The sequence below is a fragment of the Topomyia yanbarensis genome, chromosome 2, assembly GCF_030247195.1.
Source record: "Topomyia yanbarensis strain Yona2022 chromosome 2, ASM3024719v1, whole genome shotgun sequence".
Classification (NCBI taxonomy): domain Eukaryota; kingdom Metazoa; phylum Arthropoda; class Insecta; order Diptera; family Culicidae; genus Topomyia; species Topomyia yanbarensis.
The window spans coordinates 440,958,132-440,974,557 of NC_080671.1; the positions used below are offsets into that span (position 1 = coordinate 440,958,132).

Here is a 16,426-nt window from a genome sequence, read left to right on the forward strand (position 1 = left end):
CTCCACTCCAGCTGATACTGTCGCGTGAACGTACTTTTTTCGGGAGCTTCCATAAAATTCGTCACCAATGGGGAGCGTAGGGTTCGCTGTAACCTGACTGCATTGCATTTGATTTTGTCAAATCTAATCGTTTGCATTAGATTCTCTATAACATTTACCGTTGATGAGTAATTCATGACCCCATCCCACCCGGGCCAGCTGTAGAGTAGGGGGTGCACAGCACACCGCTCACAGGCACAGCTCGATGGAGTGTTTCGCAGTCGTCGTCATACGGTGAACAGACTTCGGTGGCGATAGGCGTACATATACGGGTTCGTTTCCTCAAGTGGCTCAGCACTGTGAGGAAAAACCTTTTGCTCTCTCGGTGTGTGGTGAACAGACATTTTGAAAAGCTTCATGCGTAGAAAAATTTATATTGTCGAATAAGGCAAGCAAATTCAGTTTAGATAGTGAGAAAACATTCAAAAATGGTGAAAACCTGTGCTGATGGCGAAAAGTGAACAATTAATGCATCGTTTGTGCTCTATTGGTGGAAAACTTGGATGCACTAGTTCCAAGCCCAGTATTGATTTTTCATTTTCTCCTGATGGTATAATTTTATGTTCAAAGCTGAGAAACTTGTCGCATATGGCGTTGGTGAATCAAGGTAAATGTTGAAGTTTTCTGACTCAAGTGTGCTAATACTCCATCGTATGAATGAGGACAAACAGTAAAACGTTAAAAGGAGATAATTTTAGCAGTGAACGCAATATTTGGTGGAGATAAGAAAATTGGCATGTTTCTTCATTATCTCGGCTCGACAGAAGTCTGTGTGGTCGTCGTGCATCGTAAATGAGCTTTCCCGAAGATTTAACTTTGTTCAATCATACGTCTACCCCCATGAAATGCTCTGTTGCTTTGTGGTAGAGGAAAAGTGGAAATAAACATTGAGGGTGAATCGAATGTGTTGGTGAGTGATGTTCGCCTCTCAAAAGAGAACAGTGATGATGAATCAAAAACAGCTGTGTATACATAAAATAAACAGTGCAGGTTGGTTGGTGTAGTGTGTTAAGTGGGTGATAACAGAAAAATAACACATCCATCAGGTAAGCTATTCGCTGTATGGCAATGCGCCTTGATAGCTTTTTGAAGATCGCAGTCTAAATTTGTCCGTTGTTAGGTGTATAATATGGTTGAGCTAAATGGGTAATCTCTACCTGAGCTGATTTTTCGTCTGAATATGTTTGTTCCTGTTTGTGTATTTTCAAGCTCATTATTATGTCATTCTTTTTCAAACACATTGATTCATGTCTATACTTTGCATAAGCTTAAAACTTAACATAATCTATTCGCTGTCGAAGGACTCAATATAGACGTCTGCTAATAGCAAAACAAACTTTCAAGCTACACATTAAATGAGTCAGACATTTCAACTATACAAACGAATTCGATTTGTTAATTGAGTCGACTAACAGATGATTCAGTTTTTCACATGAACACTCATTTCTTTCGATGATACAAATTTTACAATTTACTGTACAGCGACAAATGAAATGTTCCACAGTACATGAAATGGCGCCTAGGTCGGTTCAAATAAATACTGGCGAGTGGTAGGCTATTGAAACTTTCTTATAGGTTACCCGCCGTAACTTGCCGTTTTTTATTTCATCTTTGACGCTATGCGTCTACAGATTACAACTTAATCTAGGTTACACATACTTATCAACACATAAAATCAATTTCATGACAGAATTCATCTCGTTACAATAAAAACAAAAACAGAGAACATTGATTACGTCGGCTCCCAGAGATCGAATTTCTCATAGAAACGACGGTTGCGCGCAGAAATATTACAATAATCGCAAGAGCCACCGGCAGTACAACGTTTAACACACAATAAAAAATAGTGTGGCTAGCATCTCTTTAGAAAACAAATGATATCCAGCTAATGACATGCCATAAAAGTTTTCAATTTAGTCTTGCTCATAATATGAATGTAGCTTCTATTTTGACAAAGGTTGCTTACGATAGTCTGACATTGAAAATGTTGATCGTTCGTTGGACAAATTTCCAATGTAATAAACTAAGGTAGGGTGCTTTGTGCTTACTGCGCAGATACCAGCAACGACTATTGGTCTATGTTGGTCGCCATTATGGAACGTGAAAAGCTGAATAGTTTAGTATATTATAGGATTTGAATAATCACTGAAGTGATTAAAAGATACTGAGAGAAATGTCAGGTTAACATTTCCGAGTTTGAGATTTACTAATATATTACAATCAATCAACAGCGTTTTTCAGAACATTAAACGACGGGAGCAAAACTACTGGTAACTGCAAAGCAAATTAAATTCAATAAATTAGATTCAGATACAATTCAGAAACCTTTTAGAACATAATTCAAATCAATTGTAAATTGACCGGAATCCCGGCTCATATCCGACTGAACATTACTGGGAGACAGCATGATACTTTTGCAATCCGCTAGCAGCTTGCAATGCAAAGTTTTATTTGTAAACTATAGTAGATCTGATGAGGCAACCTATAAAATCGTACTAGTCTCATGGGATTGGATATGACGGTTAACGGTTCAAAAATATTCGGTAGTATTCGGTCTCCATCTCCACTACATCTTGTGCTCGATAAGAACATAGGCATAAACTTAGAAGATGCCACAAGTTCTAACGTCTACGATTTTGAAAACGCCGCAGACTACAATAGCTTGGTTAACATGCTATTGGTAATAAATTGGAATGACTTTAAATAAATACAATTATGTTAATGCGAAATGCCCTGACGGTTTTTCGAGGACGCATTTTTGAGTACCCTGGTAGGATAGACTTTAAAAGTGACGGTGTATTTGGATGAAACTAGTTGTACTGTAGAATTTGTTAGTTTTCAGACAGTTTGAAATATTTTGGATTGCTAGTGAAGGGAACTAACTATTTCCGTCATTTCTCGCGCATCCTCTGCGCATAAAAGTATTTCACGAGTCATGGAGCAACTAGATCATCATTCACAGGCGCAGTTTTACGGACAAGGAATTCTGGCTGGTTCTAGTTAGTATCCGCTTGCAATGATACAACCGATTCTTATTTTCCGGCGGCCAGCATATCGAATGTCGATACAAATGGTTTCGAAATCCCTTATTGGCAATTCCAATCGTTTACACATTCATTGTTGCATATATTCTCTTTTGGATATTCTCAGATTTCATTTGAAAGCCCAAATGGCTTCGATTCAGAAGAATCTTGGTTATGCTTAATCATTTGAAGAATATATTCATGGATTATAATTATAATTGTCCTCTATCCGGATTTTTTTAGCTCATTGGCACTGACTTCTAATTGATTAACGACTATTTACCAGAAGTAAAGGTACTGTGGTGGTGAACAAGGTGGAGAACGACAGATTTTTTTAATAGATAAATCTTGTATTTTATATGTAACCAAACCAAATCTACCACATCGTCAGTTTCTTGTTCTGTTATGTACAGGATGGCAACGTAAAATGGCTGAGTTATTGCAAACGCTTTTTTTCTGGACCCCTACTCGAACTTCCAAACAATCGCCACCATAGTCGGGAGAATTTTTATGTTGATTATAGAGGTTTTAACCTTAGGGTTATTCGCCTCTTTTCGGGTTAGAGAAATCTCTTTTGGAAAAATGTCTAACTCTATGCGCGGGGTTTGGAATCGAGCCCAGGTGAGCTGCGTGCAAGGCGATTTACCAACTACGGTTTACTATAAATATATTTAAAATGACCTTTAAAGCGGGCGAAGTATTGTTTTCGAGTGTTGTGTCTGTTAGTCTGTGGTTCGAATACAACTCCTCTAACCAAATACAAATATGTATTTGCCTCTAACGTCCTAAATTTTCTAACACTATTTTCTTTTCTTTGGAGAAGTTTTTCCAAACGAAATATTTTCCTCGCTGGGGATGGAATATTTTTGTTGTGTTTATCCGAGATCCATGTTCACTTCGTATCTTTATTCCGCTTAAACTATTTTTAATTATTTTGGTAGAAGTTGAATCCAGATAAAATTATTACCCTCAACTAAAATTTTCACCAATCACATAAACAAACTGAAAAAAAAGAAATTTTTGTTTCTAGTCAAGTTTCTTTTTTGCAAATGAAATGTCGATATTTCGCGAAGATTTGCGTGTTGGAGTAATGAAAACTATTAGAGCTAGTTGGTCTAGACCTAGGGGCAGATCACTTGTGATGCATTTTTAAAAATCAGCTAAATTAAATGAATTTCTTTCCATCAAAATAGAAATTCGTAATGTATTTTGCGTTGCGCGTAAGCCGTCAAAACCCTACAAAAAATTAGCCCTACATTCAACAAAACGTCGAACAAAGTGAATCAGCGTAGGACGTTTGTTAAACAAACTTTTCTGCGAGGAAGTGCAAAGTTGATGCAAAAATGGAAATTAAATGCATTTTTTCTTATTTGATGCAAATTTGTTATACATTTCTAGAGTGATCTGCCCCTAGGTCTAGACTAAGCTGACCAACTCTGACGAAAAAATCCGTACGCTTTGCGAACTGTTTGCCTGAGCGTGGTGAACGATTACGCTTCGTTGCGGTATGGTGTACGGATTTTTTCGTCAGAGTTGGTCAGCTTAGTCTAGACCCTGTTTTCTTTAACTACAAGTATTACATCGCATAGAACCGATGACCAGGGTTGAATATTTGGACATAATAAAATTTTATTAGAGTTGTTATGAGCAAAACAGTTCGGCAATCTACCCGAATTCTCCAGAAAAAAACGTAAAATTTTATGATAGTAAACTAGTTTGATATTCAAATTTAAAGAATTATCCGCAAAAAATATTTCTTTCCGACATAAAAACAGATTATACAGAAAAATTTGATTCAAAAGTTATGGTTTCTTTTTATAGTGAATCCCGTTTGTTATAATCAACCCGGGGACAACTTGACAGATAGTGCTTGTTTCATATATGTACCACTGATTTGATAGTGGCGCTAGTATACCTTCTCCATACGAGTACCACGAACAACGAAACGAAATAGTTTCAAGAGAAAAGTGTGTTTCGTTACGTGTGTTACGAACGCCGTCAATGCACCAAGAACAACATTTAGAAAAAGCGTATTCCAAAATGTGAATAAATAAATTGTATTTGTATTTGTATCCGTGACTGGAAACCGTCAGTAAAGTTACATAAATCTTATAAATTTAGCTGGAAATTGTTTTTTTAGCAACCGGCTTTCTTTCTTGCTGAACATGTTTTGGTTTTCTTGTTGTGTGAAGTGTGTAATCGGAAAATCATTGGAACTGTTTTCACGAGAAATATAAATGAAAAACATTTTGGCTAATGAAAGCAAATCACCAAGCTTAACAATTCGTAAACATCTTGTTTCAAATTAATCAAGAACGTAAACAATTTTAGTATTTTGGTCGGGATATAAACAAGATATGTAGGATTTTCTACACATTTAGCAAAATTGGTTTTGGATAGAATTTGTGTGCTTTTACCAGAATTCCGGTAGCAAACCGGTAGTGCCCGGTTTTAGGAAGAATGCTGCCAAGAATGTACAATTTTGCTTGACTCCTGCCAGAGATTTGTTCGACTTTTACAATAATTCTGTCCGGAAGATATAGCGATGGTTTTGGTACGGATCCCTTCAGAATTCTTCTCGCATTTCACTCGGCTTCAATCGGACAGAAACCTATCTGAACGATGTTAGTTAGGATTCGTGCCCATTTATGTACAAAAGAGTGGTTTCACCGAAAATTTTATCACTAGGGAGAAAGTTTGATGCTTACCGATTTTTCTTCCTTATGTAGGAATATAGCATATTGCTAGGGGCTTCTACCGGAGGATTTCATGTCTCGGGAGATGTTGGTTCCATCCCGAAAATTTTCGGAAATTACAATATAAGTGGAAGTGGCTCGATTTTGAAAGTCATCTTCTTGTATTTCCGAAAATCGATTTTTTTTGGATTTTTTAGATTCAAAATGGAATCTATGTTTCTGTTTAGGTATGGTGAAACCAGGACAGCTTTTAATTTGAACTGCGAAATAAATTTAGTGAAAAATAATAAATCGGATGCGCCTTTTTCAAATTTTGCTCCATTCGAGCCGCCATGACATCACCAAATCACCACAAAATTTGCTTATGAATTCAATATATGGGAGCTGTCAAGTTGTCACTGGGCTGGTTATAATAGATCCTAATAATATAGTATATCCCGCAAATGTTAGATTGGTTTGGAAGTGCAGGAATGCTAATGTTGATTGTCTTAGTGCCTGAGACGCAGTTATTTCTAGTTAAAAGCAACTTTGGAGCACGGAAATTTAATCACAGATTTTGGCAACGGAATTCTGTCACTAAGTCATATGCTCTTTTTGTATTTTTCCGATGCAGCCGATGGTAAACATACGTAGTCGAACATTTTTTCACTTTTTGTACTCAAAATGACAAAAGATAATTATTTTGTAAAATTGAAAAATACGACAAGACCTTCCATTGAACTACCTTGACCCCTATCCTTTTGCTGGGATAAATGTCAAAAATTCTAACCCATGTGGCTACATTCATTGTCAAGGAAGACCGATAGTGTCAAGCGGGTTTACGTGTCGTGTTTATATTTATTTAGAATATCAATAAAAACTCATTCTGAAGTTTTAAAGGTTGAACATGTATATTGTTACATTCAGAGGGATGAGCTCAATCTGTTTATAGAATAAAACAATGTTATTTTTAATTGATTTAATGATCCAGATCCATCAGATTCTCCACCTACTTGCCCTCTCAGAAACAATTCGAAATTCATCCACTTTTCAGTCAGGATATACACTACGATCATTTTTAAATATTCTTCGCAATGTTTTAAAACAACATTGCGCATTCAAGGTTAGTAAATCTTTTTCACTGCTGGACACTTTGGAATTTTCGCTCCTCAAATAAAATAACAATCCAACGTAAAAGAGCACTTATATCATCATAATGTCACTGCCACGAAGTGCTGTTTAAAATTCAAAGAAATCAACGAAAAAAAAATTTTGCTATTCGAAGAACTGTTCACAATGTGACAGCATATCGCATCAAGAATTTATAGGGAAATTGAAGACATGACAAGCGGTTTTCTATACTAGTTTTGTAATTTGATAAATTTTGGATTTTTGCTAATGAATCAGTAAACATTTTTAGATAAAATACATCTACCACAGAGAACAGACATCCATGATCGAACAAAAATATTTAAAAAACGTGTGTAAACATTTGAATTAATATACGATAAACACTAGCGCCGCCACACCAACCTATCCCAACCATCCGTCAAATCCATTCCGGAACCGGTTCGAAATCCTGGATGGATTCAGCATGGAATCTAGCTCAAAGAAAACAACCGATTCCGACTCTATCGGTTGACGCATTTGAGCTGGAATTCATGCTGGAAGTCCGAATCGATTCCGGACTAGTTTGACTGGGTAGAGGAATAACCGCTGTCAATTCTGTCGAACTCAGCCACAAAAAAAACATGACGACAGTAGCGCACCTGGTTTAGATATCCAAACTACCTTCGAAACCGTTAGAGATTTTACACAAGTTGAATGCTGAAGATGGACGTCTGTTCTCTGTGCATCTACTGAAAAAGTCATGCTAAATTCTTTGAAAGATATTCGAAATTCAGCATTCGGATGGTGAAATTACTGATAGTCTCTTACGTCATTTAAAATGGAAGTTTGAGTACGAGTTTATCTGTGATTATAACATCAGTTTTTTTCGCAAGCAGCTAATTACAAAAAAAAATCAAATTCTTGCCAGATACAGATGTTCTTTGTCTAAAGATAGTAACTGTGACTGATGAAATGATTATCGCCCTTTTACAAAAAGTACAAGTCGAGTCGTTTCCAGAAATTTCGTAGAAAAACATACCACAACCTTACTAGCAAAGGACACATCAGAATCTATCTCCTCACTTCGTTGTTGGCAAATCAGTGAACGTGCCCTCACTATATGCGGAGAGTGGTATACGTAATTCTCCCAATCATTCGCAGCGCCATCTTCGCCATCACCAGCGGACACTGTGCGAAGTTAGATTGAAAACAAGAGAACACTCACACAGCTGTGCTGCACGAGGGCCCAGTGACAACATTACGCATACATTCAGGACTTTACGATTGTGTGCAGGCTACCACGGCTACCATGCCCCGAAGATTTCCAGCGATGCCAGATTTGGTTGTATTTAAAGAAAAAGGAAAAAGTAATATTAATGTTACTTATAATTATAGGTTGGAAACCCTCTCAAAGAAACATATAATAAAAAATCAATAATTTCAATGTAATAAAACTAATTTCCGAATAATTTTGAGGAAATCCTATATGAAGCAAAAAAAAACTTTCAATGTATCTGCAATAAATTTCAGGGTAAAACTCGTTTTTGATTAAACATTTAAATAAAGCCACAGTTTGCAGTTATTTTTCTTGCCGAATTTGTGACATTTACTGTTAATTTACTGTATCAGTTTGGTATGAACGGCGCAATTTATTGGCGCGTAGAAATGTATGGTAAAATTATTATTGTGTTATGATTACACCATATTCTGACCATAGCACAGATATCCATAGCTGTCTGTTGTGTATTTTATATAATTGCAGGAAAATGTTTGTTAAAAAGCATTTATTCCATAATAGCCCAAACCTTAATTTAGCTAATTGTTCAAGGTTTTTTAGAAGAAACAGTTTTGTTTCAATGTGCATTATACAAAGGCGCAATAAAAACTAATATAAAAAATGAAAGCAAAGCACCATTTGCCATCACGCACCCAAAACCGGCAACCCTGTCGAACAACCGGACCCGAAACCAGCCGAACGCGTAGACGAACCTTCGCCTCAGCAGAAACGTCAGTCTACCAGACACAGAGCACGAGCGCAGGCACAAGCAGGAGCGAACGAGCAGGTTATTCTTCCCGTCACCGTCGTCCGTCACAGTGCTCTCTGTGCATTGCGACATTTTTATTCTTTTCTTTGTTCCGCGAATGAGAAAAGTGGTGAACCGAAATCGATAATTTTCCAGATTTTCGTGCGTTAGCCGTCCCGACCCTTGACCGGAAGTGAAACCGTAAGTAGAGCTTGCTTTGTAGCGACCAGTTTGGGCTGTACTGAAGTGCTAATTATATAATTTTCGACGACCGAAAAGTTTTCTGCAGCAGCACAATAATGGCCGAAGTCTGGGCAGAGGTGAAAAAAATCAACCTCCAACGTAGCAGAAAAATGCGACGGAATTAATAATTTCTGTCCGTTTTCGGGGTGCTGGCAGTTGAAATTTGTAGTGCACAGTTCAATTAAATAGAAAACAGCTAGAACTGGGCGGATTTTCAGTGAACATAAGAAAAACGAGCCGTGAAAAAATTGCTCGAGCTCGGAAAAGTATGGCCATTTTGTGCTGCTGAGCTGACTATCGTCATCATACATACAGCAGTGAATGAGGGAGCGCTAGTGCTACGTATATACGTTTTTCTCCTTTGATCCGGACTGCTTCTGCTGCTGCTGATACCTACGTAGGTATATAGCAAGAGAAGTTGACGATTGGTCATAATCTCGATTCTCGACTTGGTGGAAGTTGGGAGAACAAATTTGAGCTGATGGGAAAATAAACTGCTAACTTTTCATTAGTCACATATTCTTCCGATTAATTCTGGACCTCCCAGATTTTCTACGCATGCAAAATCTACGGCATGGGAATATTTGCGATACCCGATTATATCGGAAATTCTCATCGGGTCCCGTTAATATAAAAATCCTTGACTGTTCAGAGTTGAGTTAGACAACTGGTATTTAGTTTTTAGTATCAGACAAATTCGTTCACGAAAAAGATAGTACTTATGTTCTTAGATGGAAACTGTGCAAATATAGTATTTTATGCCAAACATTGAAATAGGGTCTAACTGCAAAATGTAAAATACAATTTGTATGTTGTCATTACAAAACTAACCAATTAAAAATTAAGCATTTCCATAAAACTTCTATGTATCACAAATTTTCAAAGAGCCTAATTGATATTAATAATCAAGAGTTCAACTGATTGTAATAAGGCTACTGGTAATAAACTGATTTATTTTCATCTAATTATAAATGTAGCGTCGCATCTACTCGCTAAATTATGATAGATTTGTTTGTTATCGTAGAAACGATTGAATTTCAAATTTAGCTACCATAAAATGGATGTCGGAAGGACAGAACATGCATCGTAAAACCGATTTGAAATGCATGAGAATGTAATAGTCGGATATCAATTTCTCGCGTAAAAATCGGACTTATTTCCAGTGCTCGTTCGGGTTATCCTCCACAGCGAGAGTGGCTGGTGCCTCAATGTTAGCTCGCAGAACAGTGATGCGTATTAAGCTTTGCCAATACAAAGTACTCAGTGGATATGCGGCAATCATGGTAATTTTCCAAGCAGCACAAAATTGATATTCGATACGAGTTACAGAAGGAACAAAACAGTGCATACTTGACTTTTTTTCACTCATTAGGCAAAAAGGAAGAGCGATCGCTCTGATTCGAATTTATATCCGGTTTCAACGTTTATTCGGATTCTTTTGAAGTATATGCAGATCAATAAATATCTCCGGGCCCTTAGGTTCTTCAGAGTTGGTAACCCTATTACTAACCGTTGTTTTGAAAACGGGTGCTTACTTACACATGGGATATTTTCCTTGTTGCTCTATTATTTGGGGTTCTTTTTGTTTTTCCCAAATGGATAAGATCTCTTATGTAACAGTGGGTACCTACCTATAAAGCCAACGATACAGAAAATATATATTTTTACAATAAAGGTCTTACGCACAATTTAAGAAGAATTGGACATGATTTAGCGGTTTCGCAAAAGTAAAGCAAAGTCTTGGTACTACAGAACTTCGCCAGACTATTAAATTTAAAGGACAACTTCAGGGCTAGGACAACGTGTAGGAAATGTGACAAGCCAAAAAAAATAAATGAAGGGAACGATTTGTTTCAATGCTAGCTAAAATACTACAACAGATGAGTCATAACAGTGCTGTTTATTGTCCCCTGTCGTATAATATTGATAAAATTTAGCGTTGATATGTTGAATCGAGCACACATGAACGAAAGAGTCGTCATAGTCTGGCGATCAGAAACACTCCAGAAAATGTGAGGTGAGTGTGTATCAGCGAATGGTTGCTTTAGATCACGAATGTTCGTGCGAGAGTGCGACGGGTTCCGTTATCTAGCCTACCGTTCCAGGATATGAACAAAGAAGGTCTTGACTGAATGGTTCTGAAACTAGAGTCAATTTTAAGACGTTCTTGGACGATAACGGACATCCTTTGAAATTTGGACATTTAAGTTCTGGATGGAGACGGACATGAGCAAAGGATTCGACACTACGATCGTACAGAACACTAAGAATCCTCCCTAACTGTAGCACGAACATATAATGAGTAGCTTATTAGACCAACGCACAGTGGCACCTCTCCATATAAAGTTGCGACAAAATTATGAAAAATGGGTGCATGTGGCAAAAAATTGGAGATTTATCTAATTTTGGATGGCTGAATCCATTTCAGTTATCAGCTTTGAAATTCCATAATTCTTGTTTTGGGCTATTTTTATGCAAAACCATTTCAAGGTGTTGATCGTTAAAGGGTTAATATACCCGAACCACATTGAATAGCAGAAATGGTTGACAAAACTAGTAAAAATCACTATTTTTTCAGCAATATGATGTTGATTAGGCAACCAATTTGTAAGATTTTTGAGATACAGGGCGCTTCCATATGGGTATTTTCAAAAACGCAGATATAAAAATTTTAATTTTTTTTTTTTTAAGATAAGGCCTGTGTATCTTGAAACTTCTAAAAATTCAGATCATTTGGTTCACCGACGCGGAGATATAATGCGCACCATAAAAGCTATAGTAAAGAAATGCTTTGGGGCAGCGGTCATGAAAATATGAACATTCTTTAGCAGCAACTAGAGTAAGTCTTGGGCTATGTATACCAGAAAAAATCATGGAAAAATATATGCATTGTTCCCAGTTCAAATGCATGTAACCTGCAGAATCTAAATTGGAGTAAACCCCTGTATTTATGCATAGGTGCATATAACCTAACTCAAATTAAGTAATATTTTTTGTGTTTCGAATTCTCCTCATCAGTAGCTAACGGCTGACAAGTAGCTGACGGCCGCTAGCTATGCACTAGATCCAAAAATAGGGGGGGGGGGGGAGGGGTTAAAGATTTCAGTTCGAAAAAAAAACTTGCGAATTTTTTTAGATCTTGCGTTAAGCAAATTTATCAAAGCTAGGTTCTCGGAAGGATTCACCGTCAGAATCACACACTACAATTGCAAACGAAACAGACATTGGCGCCCACTAAAACACTGCTTTAGGCCAATTGCAGCGGGAAAAAATAAAGCTTCGTCTGCTAAGACGTGCACACACAAATGCCGGTGTTCGCGCGATCATTAGACAGCATGTTTCATAGTGAAATGACCGAGAACTCTGGTGGTATTAGGGAGCTCACTCTCTTCTAGAGTATGAGCTGCACACTGACAATTAAGTATCGTCTTCACGATCTGCGCAATGATTCATGAACACACGCGGATTTTGAAATAGAATACTTCTTACGTTTCAATACGGGGGTCCCTTTTCAAAAATTTCTGATGAGATATTTTCCCAGTCTTCAAATGTGAATAACTTCCATTGTGCTGATCGAAATCGCTATATTTGTGCGCTATCTGATCTGCAAAATGTGCAGGTATATTGTATTTGATTTCGTAAAATGTACATCTATAGATAAAAATAATGTATTTTGTGAAAGTGGTAATTATCTGCGCTGATTGGTCCGTGCAATTCCGCCCCTGCCCCTCTGTTATCCAATGAACTTCGCCACGTATTAAAACCGCACATAAGAAAAAATTCGTCAGTTTGCGGTTTGAAATATATTCAATGACTACCGCCAGACATCATTCCATTGAATGATGCACAGGCGTGTGCAGTTTCATGCATACAATGATCAGCACACATCACACAAAAAGCAGAACGTTCTTTTTGCGAATTTCAAGCGTGTCCGTGCGAAGCGATGGTTGGGTGCGAGAAACCCCGCTCTCTTGCTCATTAATGATGTGTGGTGGGCTCAGATAAATTTTTCACGGTGAGCGCTCCAGAGTGAACTGCTGCACTGTGGTTGGTATGTACACTGGAGTGTGCTCTTTGGATAATTTTCTGTTGGCAAGCGGTAGTGCGATTGACGATATGATTTGCATTGGTTGTTGTGTTGTGTGAAGGAGATGATGTTGATATAATAGGTTTCTGCTGATGATTTGATACTCGGGGCAAACTGGGACAAATTTTTGTATATCATCGTATATGCTCCTATAAACACAGTTTTATAGCGATCCGTAGAATCAGATTAATTGTATAACTACTGCATGTATGACGAAATTTGTACATCCACAGTAAGACCGGTTTATTTTATGTTCGGCTAAATGATTTTCCTTATTTCGCGGATCAAGTAGTGAAATGCTTCATTAAATGCAATGTCCTGGCACTACATTCGTTGTCGGTTATTATCATGTGTGGCGATTGCAGGGTTATTACGAAAACTCCACACTACGAAACCTGCTTGGTGAAGATTTGAACCTTAACTCTAATGCTGACATTCCATGCGCAAGCCCTTCTGTTGGCTCTTAACTGTAAAGTGAGTTACTTACAGTAAGTCCAAAAGCTATTTCTAGACCTTTTATTCAAAACGACATATCTACAATGAGTGACTCTCTTTGTTTACTTTCTCTTCTGTTAATAATTCGGTCGCCTTTACATTTATCCCTCAACTCTACATAATATGCTAGTCCAAACCACCGTCTTTCGATCTGTACTGTAAAATAAGTGAAAAGTGCTATAGTGGCGCCGTAAAAATCGAAAGGGAAAGTGAACAAAGAGAGTCACTCATTGTAGATATGTCTTTTTGAAAAATCGATCAAGATTTGTTATGCGATTTGACCGTTAATCTACTTTATTTATACATGCCATACTTTAAATTGGCCTATTTCTAAAAATATTCAGCTAGACGAATGCATTTTGATCCCACTATACATATGTGTAATGAAATATTCAATAATCAGGGCCAGTGGGTAATGTGGGTACCTCCACTTGCGAATAACCGAGTTGGTAATTACCCACTTAAAGCTTTGGAACAAACCTAACATTTGAATTTTGCCACGCATGTGTTTCGGGTGCACTTTTAAAATATTCGAGGAGATTCCATTTGCACAAACGCATCTCAAGTGATTTATGTGAAGGTAATGCAAGCGTATGTAGGGGTAGATGGGGTAAAATACACCCCTAAGAAAATATAATCATAACTTAGCTATCATTTAGCTAACATTTTACACTGAAATCACAATCGCTTTCCAAAACATTCAGAAGCATGAAAAATTTTCAATTTTTCAAAATCATAAATTGATCTTTGAAAAATAGGCGGAGCAAAACGCACCTGTGAGAGTGTGAGAGAGTAAAATGCACCCCAACTTCGGGGGCATTACAACAAATATCGAAATAGCTTATTTTCATGCAACCATGCAGAAGATAGTAAAAATTGCAGCATTCGAATTAACAGCCTAAGTGTATTCTACTTCACTTTGGTTATATCTCTGACATTACCTGCCCATCTTTTTCAAATGATCACACGGTTAAGAAAAATTCAATTTATACACGAGAAGTCACATACGTGCTGGGATACGCGACAAACATGTGAACATACAAACGTTTGAACCCTTCGTGATCATACACGCACCTACGCGCACGATCACGAAATTTTGATAATACCACGGTGCTAAAGTGAACTTTTCAGCGCTTATAAATTGATATCACATAATCACAAACTACAAATATTTGATGTCAAACCTTATGGAGAAACATTTTTTTTGTTTCTGAACAGCCAAGAGTAGTATGTACTGTTCAATTTACCTTTTCATCACATTCTGCAGCGCAATTATTCGTCAAGTATACATAAGCTGACCAACTCTGACGAAAAAATCCGTACACTATGAAAACCGTTTGCCTGAGCGTGATGAACGATTTCGCTTCGTTGCGGTATGGTGTACGGATTTTTTCGTCACAGTTGGTCAGCTTAAGTATACATAAATTCTTTAACTCTACCCCAATCCATGATCCTCTTTCATCGTGTTATTGTGTTATGCGTGGACCATTCAGCCATTACCCCTTCTATCATCGGCGCACAGAAGCGTAACTAACTTCAAATCCTGGACAAAATAGAGAAAAAAAATTGTTTTTGTTTATTTGTCCATATTTTCAGCTTAAATTGTTCTTCGAAACATACTCTAACGTTTTGCTTAAAAAGAAAAGCATGTTCATTTGATAATTTTTGTATGCAATTATTTGAAATCAGTGATTTTTTTACACATTTTATTAGCTTGAAAGCCATTATTCCATTTTTTTAGATTGCTCAAAAACTAATTACCCAAAGTCAATATATAAATCAAAATCGTACTTTTCATAGCAAACTCCAGCAACTACAATCAATTGGGGTCAATTTTATCTTTTCTTTTTCATTTTTGGGTAGGTTTTATAAAAGTGCTCACTTTTTCAATTTTCCACATATTCATTAGTAAAAAAAAGTACCTTGTCGGGCAATGTCGGGTAAATCTTGAGCGTTTTTTCAAAACGACATATCTGCAATGAGTTACTCTCTTTGTTTACTTTCTCTTCTGTTAATAATTCGATCACTTTAACATCTATCCCTCAACTCTTTGCCTAATATACTAGTTAAAACCACCGTCTTTCGATCTGTACTGTAAAATAAGTGAATAGTGTTATAGTGACGCCGTAAAAATCGAAAGAGAAAGTAAACAAAGAGAGTAACTCATTGCAGATATGACGTTTTGAAAAAACGCTCAAGAAATCTGTTAAAAGGAGAAGATTATTTCCCAGTTAAGCTCAGCCGGAAATGAACCGGAATTCTGGCTGGTTCCAGTTCGTATTCCGGCTCCAGTGACACAACCGATTCTAGTTAGAATCGGTTGTTGCACCGGAGCCGGAATACGAACTGGAACCAGCCAGAATTCCAGTTCATTTCCGGCTGAACTTTACTGGGTTGGAGTGTCCTCTTACTGTTCCACGAAGAAAACATTCCCGATTAATCCCATTCGGTTTTTACAGCAGTTTGAAAATGTGGGGTTTTTTGGTCAAATTTAAAAGAAAATTAAAAAAATCAGTATTGGGGCTATTTAAAAGATCTTGTATGAAAAGAATAATTTGAGGCGGCGCTGGTGGTTGAGTGGTAAGCGTGACCGCCACTCATTCCAGTTGACCTAGGTTCAATTTCAGCCAAGGTCATTGAGATTTTTCTGAGGTGAAAAATTCTGTGGTGACGTCTTTCTTCGAAAGGGAAGTAAAACGGTTGGTCCCCGATCCATGAATTGATGGATCG

The 16,426-nt window shown here is 37.3% G+C and overlaps 1 protein-coding gene across 2 annotated transcripts in view; it reads left to right on the forward strand.

The window, feature by feature from the left end:
• Nucleotides 1-255: 255 nt before the first annotated feature.
• The window catches only part of LOC131685601 (E3 ubiquitin-protein ligase TRIP12), an 86,082-nt gene continuing 69,911 nt past the window's right edge, over nt 256-16,426 (forward strand). The window contains exon 1 of one of the 2 annotated variants that reach the window (XM_058969454.1): nt 256-1,085. The gene's annotated coding sequence lies outside the window, so the exon portion shown is untranslated. Of the gene's footprint in view, nt 1,086-8,849; nt 9,073-16,426 lie in introns of those variants that run through there. The other variant, XM_058969453.1, reaches the window with a different exon arrangement.